Source organism: Anopheles merus, chromosome 2L (assembly GCF_017562075.2).
Source record: "Anopheles merus strain MAF chromosome 2L, AmerM5.1, whole genome shotgun sequence".
In the NCBI taxonomy this organism is placed as follows: Eukaryota; Metazoa; Arthropoda; class Insecta; order Diptera; family Culicidae; genus Anopheles; species Anopheles merus.
In genome coordinates this window covers 27,847,071-27,862,907 of record NC_054083.1, presented here as the reverse complement: position 1 = coordinate 27,862,907, position 15,837 = coordinate 27,847,071, and the positions used below count along the sequence as shown (strand labels likewise).

The 15,837-nt window shown below is 45.7% G+C and overlaps 1 protein-coding gene across 1 annotated transcript in view; it reads left to right on the top strand.

Moving 5' to 3' along the window:
* The first annotated feature begins 3,491 nt into the window (after nucleotides 1–3,491).
* Nucleotides 3,492–15,837, top strand: part of LOC121592113 (PTB domain-containing adapter protein ced-6) — a 28,850-nt gene continuing 16,504 nt past the window's right edge. Inside the window, exons 1-2 of the mRNA XM_041913406.1 lie at nucleotides 3,492–3,660; nucleotides 5,038–5,590. The gene's annotated coding sequence lies outside the window, so the exon portion shown is untranslated. The remainder of the gene's footprint in view (nucleotides 3,661–5,037; nucleotides 5,591–15,837) is intronic.

The following is a 15,837-nucleotide window of genomic DNA, read 5'->3' as shown; positions in this document are numbered from 1 at the left end:
GATCTAATAATAGCCGGTAATCACTGATTATCATGCTTACGGATACACCAATCAGTCATAGGTAGGGAAGAAATTAGAACCCGAAAAATAATAAAGCTCAGTGATCTTTAGTCTTGCAAATCGTGAATGAATCTACGGGACTTTAAGGACTGTATAAGGTTTCCGTAAGCATTAAGAACTGTTTAGCCTCTTCCTAAACTCCATTCCTAAGCAATCCCCATCCGAGATAAGGGAAATTTTTTCTAGTCTTTTTTGTTTAGTACATCCATACAGTTTTAATAAACCGACGTTTGATTGTGACGAGAGTGCTCGCTTGCTCACATTTCCGAAACTGTTTGAAACGAAATTCTGATTCACACATTGTTAAACAAAAAAAAAGGAAATCTGTACACAAACATCATTCCGGCGATGTAGGTGAAGGCGGCCAAGCAACCCTCATCTGCATAATTTCACGTTTTTGCGATACCCTCCATTCCTCAGTTCATTGTTGTCTACCGTACGTCTACCGGTCAAGTCTGTTGCTTTTTCTCGAGATAATAGTACAACAATGTACATTGCTTGCACGCGTGTTACTTTCAGCTTGACGGCGGGAGTAGAGATGAGAAAGTCAATCCCTTGTCAAGAAAATGTGATAACCAACAATAACCTAAGCAAAATTATAAACCAAATGCAGGAATATTATCTGTACACACACAAAAAAAAACAATACATCTCAAAACCACTATCTTGCACATGCTCATGTTTTCTATTGGATCACTTGCACTGAATTTCTTTCAACAAGCAAAAGTCCCCCCGTAGATCCAAAAATAACCTCCCCCGGATGGGCAGGGCGTGCTACTAAAGCAAGGTAACAACAGGGACAAGGCCCTTATCGAAACAAGTTCCGGAAATAAGTAATAGAGCGTCAAATCAGTGGAAAGATCCCGCGCACACCCGAGCAGTCCACGACCACGAGCAACAGCATCAATCTGCCCAAGATGATAATGATAACAATCGTGCCGTGGCAGCGGAGTGTTGGGACCACTTCTCGGTAGGGCCAAACCCTCAACCGACAACCATAATAAAGAAATCAAGCCACGGAACCCGTGTCGTTACTGTTGGGGGAGCACACCGCTCGGGGAGGCTTACCATTTCTCCATCAATTACCCTGCCCAGTCGGTATTCGTGATGCACCTTCCGGGGGATGGGGAGAAACGGAGGAATGCATTGATAGGCATCTCGTATGTTGGTTCATTGGCTGGTAGTGTCGCTTTCGTGGCAGGATAGCTACAGCATTGTGTAGCTGAGGCGCGATCATTTTCTAAATTGAAGGTTGATTTTTAATTTCTAACATTGGATGACAAAAATAGAAGCATTTATTAACGAGCTGCTAAATCACGTCCTTTACAGCGCAACTGAATAGTGCCATTCCATTGTTCAATGATTTTATCGATTTTTAACTACTTCGTGCGCTGCCAAACAGTGCAAAAACGACTAATGCAGCTGTTTAATACTCGTCTCACCCAAAGGTTTACACTACAACCAAATAAAAAACCCTGCACGTGCTGCTACCCAGAGTAGCACTTTAACAACGACTTGCGGCAAATTAAGCGCCCCGCAGAAACAGTTACGCTGACGCTAATGGTAAATTTATTACTCTGTAATCATGAACTTGTCGAAAATGCGTCCAAGCCAATCATGCCTGGAACGGTTGCTGTCTGTGCGACACTTTATTCACGCCATCCATGTGCCATTTCCCGCTGGTGCGCAAACCTGCAGAGAAACGTGGTCCGGTAGGCGCTGCCATAGGCCTCCGAAACCCCCGCCCCCACGCCTCATGGGCAAACTGATTGTTTTCCCTTTCTTCTCTCTCTTGCATCTCTTTGTTTTCCATCTTTTTTGTTTGCCGTGGCTCTGGCTGTATTCATCCCCTCCCCCCGAATTCCCTGCAATTGCAAGCCTGGTACGTACGAGTGACGTGTGTGTGATTTGAATGCACATCACGCTGCACGACGGCGCTGCACGGGAAAAATGCATTCGACGGGAGGGATTGGGGAGATAGACACAGACAGAGAGACGATGTAAATAATTCAACGACGGCAACGCGTTTCGCGTGCATCGGTGTGCCCTGGTTTTTCGTTGTTTTTGCTGTGTAACTAGACTACCAACTACCGGGCTACGAGAGTAGTTAGGCGATCCTCTCGATCGCTCCAGCTTATTTGGCGAATGATCTGCACAGTTTGGTCGCAGTTTTACCGCCGGTTCGCTCGGTGATTGCTATTCAGGAAATGCCACACTTCCAGCTGAGCTTTTTTTCGCATTAAATTCCCCACATTCCTCCTCCCCCATTCCCTTCAACACCTCCTTCGAAGCTTTTTGCACGAGATTGGGATCGTGTTTGGTTTGAAGCATTCAACACAACTGTACGTTCCTATGCTGGCTTCACAAGTGCACACGAAAGGGGTGGGTTTTCAGTTGTATGTGTGCGTGTCCACGCATCGGTATGTGTGCGTGTGCGTCCAATCCGCGCAGGGTGTGATTGTTTTAGCCGTCATCGGTGTGCGTGAGCTTATGTTTTGTATACAAAAAGGTAACAGGGGGTTGCAATGGCTTCGTGCGTGGAACATACAGTGCGTGATGGAAAAGGTGTTGCTAGTGCTAATGGAGCATTCTTTTTTGTTTCACTTGTATTAAAATTTTAATTTAAAATCCTTAAGAAAAGACTCAGAAGTATAATAATGATAATATAATGCTATAAAACAAGATGTAGGTACATATTTCAAAGGTACTGTTAGTGATCCTCACGATCGATTGTGTATTAATGCGATTGCGAACGTTTTCTCCGCATAAGGGCGGTATAGACACAGTAGTGCAACAGAATTGGAATCATATATATGTTTTTCAAGTGTGTGGATTTTATTATAAATAATCATAAGTAACAAAAATAATTACATTAATTAATGATCATAAAAAATAACAAACATTTGGTCTACTTTTGATTATGTCATGTGAGAAAACCAATGTAATCATTCTTTAATATATAATTTATAGTAAATTATTAGCTTAAAATATTACTAAAACAAACATGTTTCTCTTCTACCGCACACACATGATCGTATGATCATGCTCAGCATGCCTTACCAAATGCTGGCGTGTTTGAACTGGGCTTAAGCATGCACCACTGGTTCGGTTCCAGCGCATTTGCCAGCGTGATCTTGCCTTTTCCAGGGGAAGGGCAAACGCACAATGATCTCGATCGTGGCAGAAGAAGTCCAAAAGATAGTTGATGCAAACATTAGTGATGATGAATCAAGTGCTGGTTAAATCCCTTGTACACTTTTTACACTAAATGATGATCTTTGCATGACTCACTCTATAAATTCTTGCTGTACTTTTAGCATTCAACTACTTAAAATTGAATAAAATTTCGCTGCAATATAAAGTTTTTTCCCACTCCTGCAGCTCACTTCAGCTCACCGTGCGGGGTGCAAATCTCACAACCTTCCCTACACGGTGCAGAGCCGTGGCCAGTCCGCCAGCGCTTTCAGTGTGTCCGTACGTGTGTTTCGCCGTTGTCGTCGTTGTGTGTTACCTTGTTGATGCTGCTGCCAGCCCTGCTACCCGCAACACCGTGAACACCACCGTGTCTCCATACCGACCGTTCTCACCGTGTGCTCACCCGTACGTGTCTCATTTGTTGTTTGCCGTTAAGTGCTTCCACCATCCATCCAAACCGTCGCCATTATTACGCACATTCACCTGCTGCCTTTTTTGGCACACAGCATCTCCTACATTCTTACCTGGGGCAGCTAAGCTTCATCCCCATTCTTCCGTGATCGTCGTTCCCAGCAGCGCACTATCTGTCGCTGTGTGTAAAAACCCGCACACTCACACACATACACCCAATTTCCCCTGTTTGCTTACAGTGCATTAGGGACAAAAAGTACTGTTTTTTTTTCGCATCATAACCCACACCCCGCTGTGTGACGTCGTAGTGAGCTCGCCCATCTCGTCGGACATTAGTCGGTCGGTCGGTCATCACCGTTCCCCCGGTTCCGTTGTGATGATAGTTCTCGAACACAAACTCTGGCCAACATTCGCCCCCGTGTGGCGCTGTAAGATCGTCTAGATAGCGCTGCTCTCCTACCTGTACGACTGCAGCACAGGAGGGTTAACCTTCGGCCCTATTTACTGCTGGCCCTGCGCTCTCCTACCCGCTAACGACCACATCGCGCGAGAGACACTCATTCTCATAATCAAACGCCACACGCGGCACACAATCGTGTCATCAAGATCGTCAGGAGGATTTTTTTTGTTGTCGCCCATTCTCTTCTGCCGCAGATTTGCTCGACGATACACGCACCACGTATCGCGCTGGGTCGCGCAAAAAGCTCGCAAGACGTTCCGGCTCGGAGTTGCCAATTTCGGAGTCTCGCGCGAAGTAGCCGTGTGTCTGTGCCGTTGGAGTGATCCAATGTTCTATTGTACCCTCTGCATGTATTGAGCGGGTCTGTGGCACAAAGTGATCTTCGGATTTTTTTACATTCTACTCTCAACATCAACGGTGACGTCGATTAGTACACGATCGTACTCGATCGAGCAGCCTCCAGCAGTGCTTTTGTTCGATCGTTTCCCCTCGATCCGCACACGTTGCCCTTCCCTGCTATCGCTGGCAACGTTGGCAGTGGAAGGAATCCGACCGATCGAGCCTAGCGCGGCACGATTTGTTAGGTTAGGGCCCCGCTAAAAACCCTTTTTTTACCTAGCAGCACACAAACACCTACATTTGCATGCGCATTGTCCCATGTTTCGCTCTCTCTCTCTCTGTCTATCGCTCTCTCTGTATCCGCTATCGATAGATCACAGTACCTTCTCCAGATTACTGACCCCTCTGACCTGCCGTGGTGTGTGAAGACAAACCCGGAGATGCCATCTTTTCCCCCATAGTGTGTTGTGTGTGTGTCTGTGTGTCACCTGTGACTTTTATTATCCTGCCTTTTTTTCTTCTCTTCTGAAACATTGTGTCCCAATCATTCCACTCCTTCCCTTTTTTTCCAGGTGCCGCCCAAAAGCAGCCCAATCGTAGCCGAGTGTGCGTGCGTGCGTTTGTGTTTTGCGTGTGTGCGAGTGTGTGTGTGTGTGTGTGCTGAGTGTACGTGTGCACCGTGTGTAACGGCGTAAGCTCGGTGTGTGTCTCTCTGTGGATTTGTATGCAGATACAAGTAAAGTGTTTTGTTTTGTAAAGCCACGCAGTGTGTGCAAGTGCGGTTTTTGGCTTTTGTCACAAGATTGTCAGCTTTTTGCGTTCAACCCCTTCCGGGACAAAAAAAGCTCACCCCGCGAGAGCTTTGCGAGAATCTCGGCGTCTGCTGCTGTCGTGTCGAGGAACGTGAATGCTTGGGCAGTCTTTGCTGGTGTGCGTCTTTGCTGGCATTAGGAACAAGCGGGCGAGAAACTAGGAACGGCGAACGTAAACCCTCGTTACACGGGTTCTCTCCAGCGGGCTATCTTAAATCCTTTCTACGCGACCACCATTCCGGCATCGTACGGGCAGACAACGCAGAGAGCCGGCAAGCTTTTAAGCACTGTTCTGCCAATTGCCAAGTGAGAGGTAAGAATTGATTTTTTATTCGTTTTAGTAGTATTAAAGTATGAAACTATCTCTCTTTGGACCTATGTTTTGGCCAATTCTGATCAGTTTTAGGAGAAATTAATCTCTTAATAGAACAAAAAAGCAGTGCCAGAGTTTATTTACATTAAAAGTATCTTCCGAAACGGTATTAATTATTAGCAACAATTTTACATTTCACTCGACGAATCTACTCCTTATTAGTGGTAGGAGCTCGGAATCGGACCTACTCGATTGCAATTCTGTGTTCGGAATCAATTCCTGAGCCGATTCCGATGCTGAAATCGATACTGATTCCGGAGTCGATTCTTCTTCTTCTTTTGGCTCAACAACCGTTGCCGGTCAAGGCTTTCATTGACTTATTGATCCCCCCATAGCAGGATAGTCAGTCCTACGTATGGGGACACGGTCTATTCGGGGCTTGAACCCATGACGGGCATGTTGTTAAGTCGTACGAGTTGACGACTGTACTACGAGACCGACTCCGGAGTCGATTACAGAGCCGATTTCCGAGTTCGATTCCGGAGCCGATTACGGAGTAGATTACGGAACCAATTCCGGAGTTGATTCCGGAACCGATTCCGGAGCCGATTCCGGAGCCGATTCCGGAGCCGATTCCGGAGCCGATTCCGGAGCCGTTTCCGGAGCCAATTCCAGAGCCAGTTTTGCAGCCAGTTCCGGAGCCAGTTCCGGAGTTGATTCTGAAATTGTCTCCAGAGCCGATTCTGGAGTCGGCTCCTACTCCGGAATCCTACTCGATTCCGATTCCATGTTCGGAATCAATTCCGGAGCCGATTTCGATGCTGAAATCGATACTGATTCCGGAGTCGATTACGGAACCGATTCCGGAGTCGATTCCGTAGCCGATTCCCGAGACGATTACGGAACCAATTCCGGCATTGATTCCGGAGCCGATTCCGGATTCGATTCCGGAGCCGTTTCTGGAGCCAATTTCAGAGCCAGTTCCGGAGCCAGTTCTGAAGTTGTCTCCAGAGCCGATTCTGAAGTTGTCCCAAGAGTCGATTACGGGTTTGGAACCAGCTCCGAAATCAGAATTGGATCCGGAATCGGAATCGACTTTGGAATCTCAATTTGCTCCGGTAACGGAATCAGGATTGACTCCAGAACTGGAATTTGCTCCGGAATGAGAATAAGTTTTTGAATTGAAATACGAAATTTCAGAAGCAAAATCAGTGCGGAATACTCCTTATCGAGTATTGCACAATTTTCCATCACTTCCACTGGTGACAGTAACCCAGTATCTGCCGTCTGCCTCACATGGCACCGACAAAATCAGTCCACTTTTGATGGTCGACTTTTAAAAGGGGCGAACGTTTTTTTTTTTTTCTTTTGCTTGCCTCACTGCCGCCCGGAAGCTTACGCACTGCATGCAAATATCCCCGTCGTGTGACGATTGCGAATCTTTCTCCTTTCTCTGCATGTCCCCCCACTCCCTTCGCCGGTTCTTCCCGCTGGAAGGAGCTGTTGTTTACACGCTTTGCTCACGTCTCCTTGGCAAACTGGAAGCCGCAAGCCACTTCCTCGAGCCCCTCCGCGTGACTAGCCGGCCCAGGCGGACGTTAGGTAATAGATTAACCAAACCTGGCGTGTGCTTTTGGTGTGTTTGTGTGTATGTGTATGACTATCCTCACTTGCCGCTGTCGGTGTCGCGATGCCTTTGCTCAACAATGGCTATCGGTTTTGTTTATTTTTACCTTTTGCTTTGGTTCCTTTTTTGTGAAATATAAACCCGCGGTTATAAGGCGCTACGGCACGCCAAACGTCACCGAGTTGCGGTGTGGCTGTCTTTCTTTTCCTTTCTCACACCTATTCGAATGTTTATATGCTTTCTTCTATACCGTAAAAGGCCAACCCGATATATCTCTCTCTCTCTCTCTCTCTCTCTCTCTCTCTCTCTCTCTCTCTCTTTCTCTCTGTTTCCTCTCTACACCGTGTGTGTGTGTGTGTGTGTGGTTGCACGTTTTGCCGAACGACGGGGACGGCTGTACGCAATCATAATGGCGCCATATGCGATCGTGATCGTGTGCGTGAGGAGCTGGATAGAGAGTTCCAGCAAACCACACTAGCAAACACCAGCAGCAGCAGCAAAAAAAGAGTGCTGGAACTTTCTCTTCTCCAGCTGCTGTCGGTGGCCGCAACTCTATATTGGCCGCCCCATGGGCATTGATGTTTGTTTGCGGTCGTGCGGGGTTCACGTTTAAAAGCGGTGCAAGCTGTTTTGGCGCTCAGCCACGCCGGCACGGTTTTGGCCATTTTGGATGCTGCCGGAGGAATGACGAAATGCGGCGCCATCGATCAGATCGGTACACATTTGTTCGTGTTTTTCAATCTAGAAAGAGAGAGAGAGAGAGAGAAAGAGACACACAGCCGGAATAGAGCGCTCAAACGCGCAATATTCTTTGGAGCTTTTTCGCCGTGGAAAATGCCGCTCCACTGTGTCTATTCCGTAGTTTGTTGCTGTGTGCTGTGTGTGTTGGTGCTGTGGGGCATCACCCCAACTAATCACCAACACATTGGAACCATTTCAGCCGGGTGTTAAAATAGACGATACCATTAGTGCATCGTACTAGGTCCCGATCGGTTGTGTAACACCAAAGCCCAGCAACCGGGTAAGATCAAACGCGTGACGGAATAAAACGGGCCCAGCAGACACACACGATCATTTGGTAATCTGTGTTTGATAAATTATTCTAGTTCGACTGTTTGATTGATTGTCGTTCGAATCGTTCTTCTTTGAGGCTCCCTTTCTTTGTTACGCTTGTAGGCTAACGCTTAATGATATACAGCAGGCAAGTAGGTGGATGCACAGCACGTATGTAAAGAGCGAACAATTGCATTTTTTTTCTCTTCTCTTACTACGCCTCCACGTGAACCATCAACTGTTCGTTTTCCATTTGCGATAAACCACAGCGCCTTTACGGGCTGCAATCAAGGAACAAAGAGACTTCACCGCATATCGTCTAGCTAGTCGTCGGTCGAATAGACACCAACCTGGTGCGATATGTGTAAGCACCACGTCTAGTACCACGTCTTAAGCTAAGTGATCGTGTGCAAGATCATGTTGAATGCCGTCAGCTGCTCGCTGTTGTTCCTCTTGCACGAAACGCACGCTGCAAACGTATGTGAACACTATGCCGTAAAACTTTGATTGCTGTAGCGTCCCTCTGTGAACAATAAAAAAGTCATCCCCCGCCGCATCGAGTCCGGGAATAGAAGAAGTGAAAGCAGGGAGATAAACCTTCCCATATACGTGTGATGTGGTGGTGGGTTTTGTTAGCCGTTAAAACTATCACCACGCGAAAGATTGGCTGGGGGCGTTTGCTGTTTTTTTTTTCGTGTATGTGTGTGTCTGTGTTGTGAACTGTTCCATCATCTTTCCTGCAAAGGTTGCCTGTGTGGTGCTCTAACGGAGAGAAAGGTTATTTGCATTTTACTAATGAACTGAACTACTGGTTGACATTTATGTCCCAAAAAAAAGACACAGTAATTCACAAACCGGTATAAAACTCTCTGCCAGGAACCATTTTTATTCTATCAACATTGAAACGAGCACGTGTATTCAATTTTCCCTGTTTCAGTCAGCTGATTTAAGCCACAGCCACAAACATTCCATTTGCGTTGCGTATTGCCAGCGTAACCCGCTGATAGGGAGCTGCCTTGCTGCCTATGCTTGCCGCTTGCTCCATATGTGCATAGATGGAATGACTTTTTTTTCGTTGTTTTTGTTGTTTGCTGCTGTACACCCTTCTGATCGTTTTATAATCACAGCTGTGATTGCACGTGTTACTGTTTTTTTCTCTCCTTTTTTTGATAATCCAAACCCAGCGATCGGTTGTCTTAAAGTGCTCGAGTTGTGCAACTGATTAACTAACGAATCTACTAATGCGTTGAACATCATCTCGCCCGGGGCTCTCTCTCTCTTACTTTGGGCTACGCCGGGCATGCCATTGGGCTATTTTTTAAGGCATTCTTTTAATGATATTTTGTTGAGTACAAAAAGCCTTTCTACATTCAACTGTGAAAGCAAGAATTCTCCTTAACAACAACCACCAAAACCCACCCGACTCTAGCGTAAATCATTTTGACTGCACTTTCGTAAAGCCTTCATCCTAACAATCGTACTAAGACGGACAAAACCCGAACAGACTAATCCCCAACAGCTGGAAAGAAACTCTGCAAACGAAACAAAGCCACACCGTTCGTCTACTCCACCTCCACGTTCCCCTAGTCAAAACGGATCGACACACGTAATGATAGTAGTTTGCCGATTGTAAATCTAAATGACTTGCCGACCTGGCCGATGATGATGATGATGATCGTTAATCAATTCGCCGTCTCGCCATTGATTGATTGATTGCAAAGTGCAGCGGTGCGGAAAAGCGATGGGTTTTTGTTTCGGGGCTGGATGGGAAAACGGTAAGCAAAAGAGGCAGAAAGAAGAGCGCTGGCGAGGGGAGATGGATTTGGGAGACGATGGTAGACGTTTGGAGTTTTTGAACATTGAAGACCAAGTAAAAATGAAGTTGGAATTCGAGCTAGAGAGCTTTTAGAGTTAGTCGCAACTAATGGCGATTGGATAATAATTTGTATGTATTGGTATATTGAAACACACTGGTGTGTGGTTCAGCCACTATCAATGCTAAAAACGGCAAATCATGCTTAACATCTTAAGCCACTCACCATTGTTATGTTCTAAACTCAAAACTCCAACATCACCTTGCTATTATCTCAACCAACAAAAACAAAAAAAACCTCTCCAAAATACCCCTTTCAAGCAAATGCACTGACGTGACCGAAAATTGCAGCTTCCAGTACTAACCCATAGTTCACTCGAAACAACAACAAAACTCTGCTCCAACACACAAACATGCCTCTTTCATGCCGGCACTAAAAGTATGTCTTGCAAAAAAAAGGGTAATTTTTTGCTATCAAATGTATTCGTACAACAACCAAAATAATGCCTTTCATGTCCATGCCTTTCAAGTCCACAGGCATCTAGGGTGCCACAAAACGCTTTCATGTGTTGTTGCTTGGCACGGCCCGGCTTCAACACAAACAACATTGCATCTCCCAGCATCTGGTTCCCACAGCTCACAGACTACAGGGTTACGTTTTCGGCACAAGTGACGTGCACAGAGCTCTGGCCCTGCTACACAAGTGGTGCTGGTGCCTTTCAAGAAGGACCACCGTAGAAACTACGTCAGCAAACAAGCAAATGCGCTGTGTTTGGGGAACTCGCTGAGTTGCTGCCCAATGAAGCAGTTGAGTAGAGGTGTCATTTTTGGCAAAAAAGAAGATATTTATTCCCCTTCTATTCAAATTACTTCAATAAATGAAGTTATTCCTTTTTTTGGAGATCACTAGATAGATCTGAACAACGTTGTATTTATCTAGTACCTTGGCATGTGATCTTCAGGCAGTTTGCCAACTGGGAAATAGTTTGGAAAATTATGTGATATCTATCTTTAGGACACTTAAATTCAAGTTTTTATCAGTTCCATGTAATATGAAGATCACCACCAACAATGATCATGATCTTCGTATAACATGGAAAAGCTTGAACACTTTAATAACCAACAATAGTTCAATACTACAAACCCTTTATCCACACAAAAAAAAAAACAGAAAAGAAACATACACAGTCCTCTACTCACACAGTAGAACATAAATAAACTGGTTGGAATCAATCCACAGGTAGCTCTCCTCGGGTCGTATTTCACCCAGAATCGTGCCGTGTTTGCTGTCTACTACTGACTACTCCTTCGCATCCCTCCTCCCCAACCTCACCCCTCCCGCTGTCAACGCTGAATTGTTTGTTTGCTACCCTGTACGGGCAATTGTGTTCCTTTTGGTCATGGCCGCCGATCTAGCCAACCGTGCCACCACGCTCCCCTGTACACGACGTGCGATCAATCGAACGGAAGGTGAAGGTGTGTGTGTTTGTGTGTGGTTTTTGTAGCATTTTCGCATCGCATTGGCCATGATCGAGCGGCGTCACCATTCCTCGCTGTGTGTGGGGGGCTTGTTTGGTTCGTGCAGGGGAGGGTTTGTTCTGGTCAGCTGACAATGAGCTTCAGCATTTCGAATTTCGCATGCCGAACGTTCTAACCGATCACGGGAAGGGCAGGGAAGAAGGTGTCCTTTGGTGTTGTGTGAGTCACGGAACATGGTGAATTGTGTACGATTGGTACCCTAAACACAAAACTGGCCTGCTTGATCGTGATCGACTGTCGGTTCAGCACGGTTCTGACCATACAAACGGGCACATGAGCCATGGGGAGGTTTATTGGCGTTTTATTAACATTGTATAAACTAACAGTAAACTAAAGCGAGCATACTAAATCGCTTAACGAAGTGTCGAAATTTATAGTTTTATGCAATCCTTTTTTTCCACCGAAAAAAAGCCTCTCATTTACATTTTTGGCATCCGCTTTTCGGTTCGTTCGTGGTGGAGCACAATGTTTGGATACACTAAAAAAATCAGCATCCTTCACCAGATTATAGCGATAACGGCGAGCATAAAGATCCGCACACGAGATCCAATCAGTTCGTTGCATAACTGTTTGTGTTTAGTGTGCGGGCATTAGCGAACAATATACTGAGCTTTTTTCTTTGGCTCTAAAGCTTTTGCTTTCAAATAACTTCGTTCGTGCCTTTGTTTGCTTCATCAATATTATACTCGCGAACCGAACCGCGTCACATATTGTATGTGTGCGTTTGTGTTTATGTTCCAAACCTCCTTCCAAACCGGTCGCTGAAAATCGCATTCTTTACACAAACGCGACGCACCATTGAAAACGCGAGATGACAAACAAACGGTTCGGATTCGGTACAGCCCTACAGCGCATGGGAATATTTAACATGCAAGGCAAATAGGCAAAACCCCAACCCCCACAGCAAGCCAGCCACCACAGCCGCACTGGAGGAGGTGTCTCTTTGTGCAAGCAAAGCTGGTGTCACCCTACCACCAAACGGCACCAAATAGTCGGGGCGAGAACGGTTCCCGAACGGTTTCGAGTTCTGTGCAAATTCAGCAGAAACTATACAAACAAACCTCACCCGCTCGGTGCATGCCGGAGAGGCTGGGAACGTTCCCTAACAGTACCCTCCCAGCGCACCGGAGAGCATCGGGTGTGGAAGGCAAGCGATCTTAATTAGAACCGGCTTGGACCTGGTTCTAAAAGCTTTAGCACAGCCGCACACGCACACGCACACAGCGCGTTGGGAAAGGGGTGGCTGAAGCTTTTGGCTTTTGTGTGACGGTGAAAACACAACACCAACACACAGGCACACACACACACAGAAATACACAGAAAATAACCCCCGTGTGTGCGTGCGTTTGAGCGGATGCATTGATGAAGCCTTAACATCAGCTGGTTTGTTACAAGCTGGGCAGCGGGGAAACGTGAAGCACACGAATACGCCATTAGAATGATGCGGAACAAATTACACAACGCACACCGTGAAAAAGAAGGTGTTTTTTTGAATTAATCGACGATTTGGCACACAAACGGGGGCATTATTTCCAAAGCTTGCGCTGCTAACGCTGAAAATTCTTCACATTCCTCTCGCGTGATGATGATCGTTAATGGATGTGGTTGTTTTTTAATAGTATTGTGTTTGTACCAAGTTTTGCACATATTTTATAAGTATTTTGAACATTTTTGAACAATAATGCACAATTAAAACCTTTTAGCTCTACCATGAGCTAAAAATAAAGAAATCCGGTTCGAAGGATCATTATTTTTTTGATCGTTTTCATCGCTTTTTCTATGTTCTATGTTCACAATCTATATGAAACTCTTTCGTTTAGTAGTTTAGAAGCCATTAATTCTCATTCAACGGAGCTTGTTTTTCAATTGAGGAACAGTGATTAACTAGAACAACTTAATAGCCTTTTTAACTAACACCAGGTTGTGCTATTGAAAACGGTTCTCCCTCAACACACACACACACACACACACACACACACACAAACACATACAATTACAAGCGCTCACCGCATTCCATCCGAGCAGCTAATCTTGTGCGCATCTTGCACGTCTCAGCTCAGCGAACGTCTCGCCGTGCATCGCCGCGTGCATATCAATAATCGAAGATCGCAGATAAGTGATGCATCGGTCGGGGTAGATGCATTGCAGCAGACGTGCGGACGGTCGGTCGGAAACGATCATTTGCATAAATTAGTTAAAGATGAATGAAGCTGTTAAACGACACTGAATGGGAGAGAGCGAGAGAGATAGAGCGAGAGATAGAAGGTTTGATGGGTGGCGAAATTCTTTAACCATGATCCTTTCGCCCCGGAATGCGAACGGTTTCATCAACGTCGTCGTCGTCGTCGTCGGTGTGTGAGTGTGTGCAATGCATGCATTCGCTTACACCGAACGTTTGTGGTGGAATGCAACTGCAGCTCCAACGAAGCGAGTTTCATCTTCTTAGAACGCCAGCAATGTCTCGCAACAAACAGCAAACATCAACACGCTTGTGAAGATCAGCCGAGGGTCATACCATGGAATGATCACCATGAAATGCAAACAGACACCGTGTGCCTTATACGGTGGTGATGCGATGATGTGATATCGCCGTTCAAACCACTCGAGTGCCAAATTTGTCCCTCAAAGCAACGAATCCACATCGGTAGTGTAGTACGGCACGGCAGTGCACTCACCTGACCGGACCTGGGCTGACCTGGCCCGGCAAGCGGCAAACTGCGTCACGTTGTGAGTTTGAAAATGCGTGCCCGAAACGCCGCTTCCAGCATATTTCCATACACCGTTTGGAGAGCGGAGGGCATCAAACATACGCAACAAACCTCTCCAGCCCTCCCGGTTGCGGTTGGGTAAGGTCCAAAATAAAAACTGAAACCGGTTCCAACGCACACACGCACACAGAAACACGTAGCATTTGCCTTCCTGTGCGGCTCCTGTGAGGCAGAGGAGTGAGGCCGTTTATTTTTATGAGAGTCTCTAACTTTAATCTAGCTGTTTGTTTTCGTTGATGTTTGCTGTCAGGGACTGTGTGTGTGTGTGTGTGTGTTGTACGGTGGTTGCGTCTTGTCGTGCAAACAGCTGAACCGTTGGCGTCTTTTTTGATGATGGCGACGCGGATTTTGCTTTGTTGAACATTTTAAAGTTTTTATTATTGTTTTGTTTTATTACTTGAGTTCCTTCGTTAGCATTTTATTTTACATGTTTACATAGATTTTAGCTAACTTTTGTTTGCTTTGTTATTTATATAATATATTTTCTTGTTTCTTTTAGTTAATGATACTGTTGTTTCTGTAATTGGTTGCCTTTGTTTTTAACTTTTTCTGTTTTAGTTTAACTATTTGCCTTTATTTTATACGCTTCTTTTGTGTATTTTTATTTGTGTTTACTTTTTTTCTATTCTTTTTACTGTTTTTACATTTTGTATAACTAAACAATCACTTTACCATACTCACGAACGCAACATACTTTTATGACCATATGACGCACTGTATTCATCACCAGCAGACAATATTTTAGGACGCTAGCCAAGGTCAAAAGCTCCACCGTCTTCGCACATTCGAAGCAAGGAAGTGGTAAGCCCACCTCGCCTTATCCCTTTACGAAACTGCGTCGCAACGGTGGCACTCTAGCAAGCTCTAAAAAAAAGCTCTAGCACTGGGTCTGGGACGGTAAAACCCCGCTCGTGCGGTCTAACGATGGATTACAGCAGGAAAGAAGAATCCCGTCTTAGCTAGCGATTGTTGTAGAACAGGTTTTTTTATCTCTCTCTCTATTAAAACTTCTAAATCCTTCATCATCCACCCTCACTTGCCAGCGTGCGAATGGATATGTAGAGGGAAAAACGAGAGAGAAACATACTCCGAGCAAAATATTGCCCTTCGTTTGTCCTTTCGGCTGAGTGGCGGCTGGCTGAAAGGAACGGAGGAAGCCCCATGATAAAAAAATAAATACGTCCTTCCTCGTTCCCATTCTGTCCGAGGGAGGGATGGAATGTAAATATTTGCATCATCCGTCGTAATCTTGCCTCGGCCGTTTTGATCGTTCCGATCCGTTTGAAGCATATGCAGGCGCGTGCACCTGACGACACATCGAGTCCGATCGTATGTCGAGAAAGAGAGAGAGAGAGAGAGAGAGAGAGAGAGATAGCGAGCCCGAGAGCAACCAAGATTGATTTCCGCGATAACGAAATAGGGAATTTATGGTACCTAGGGCCCCGGC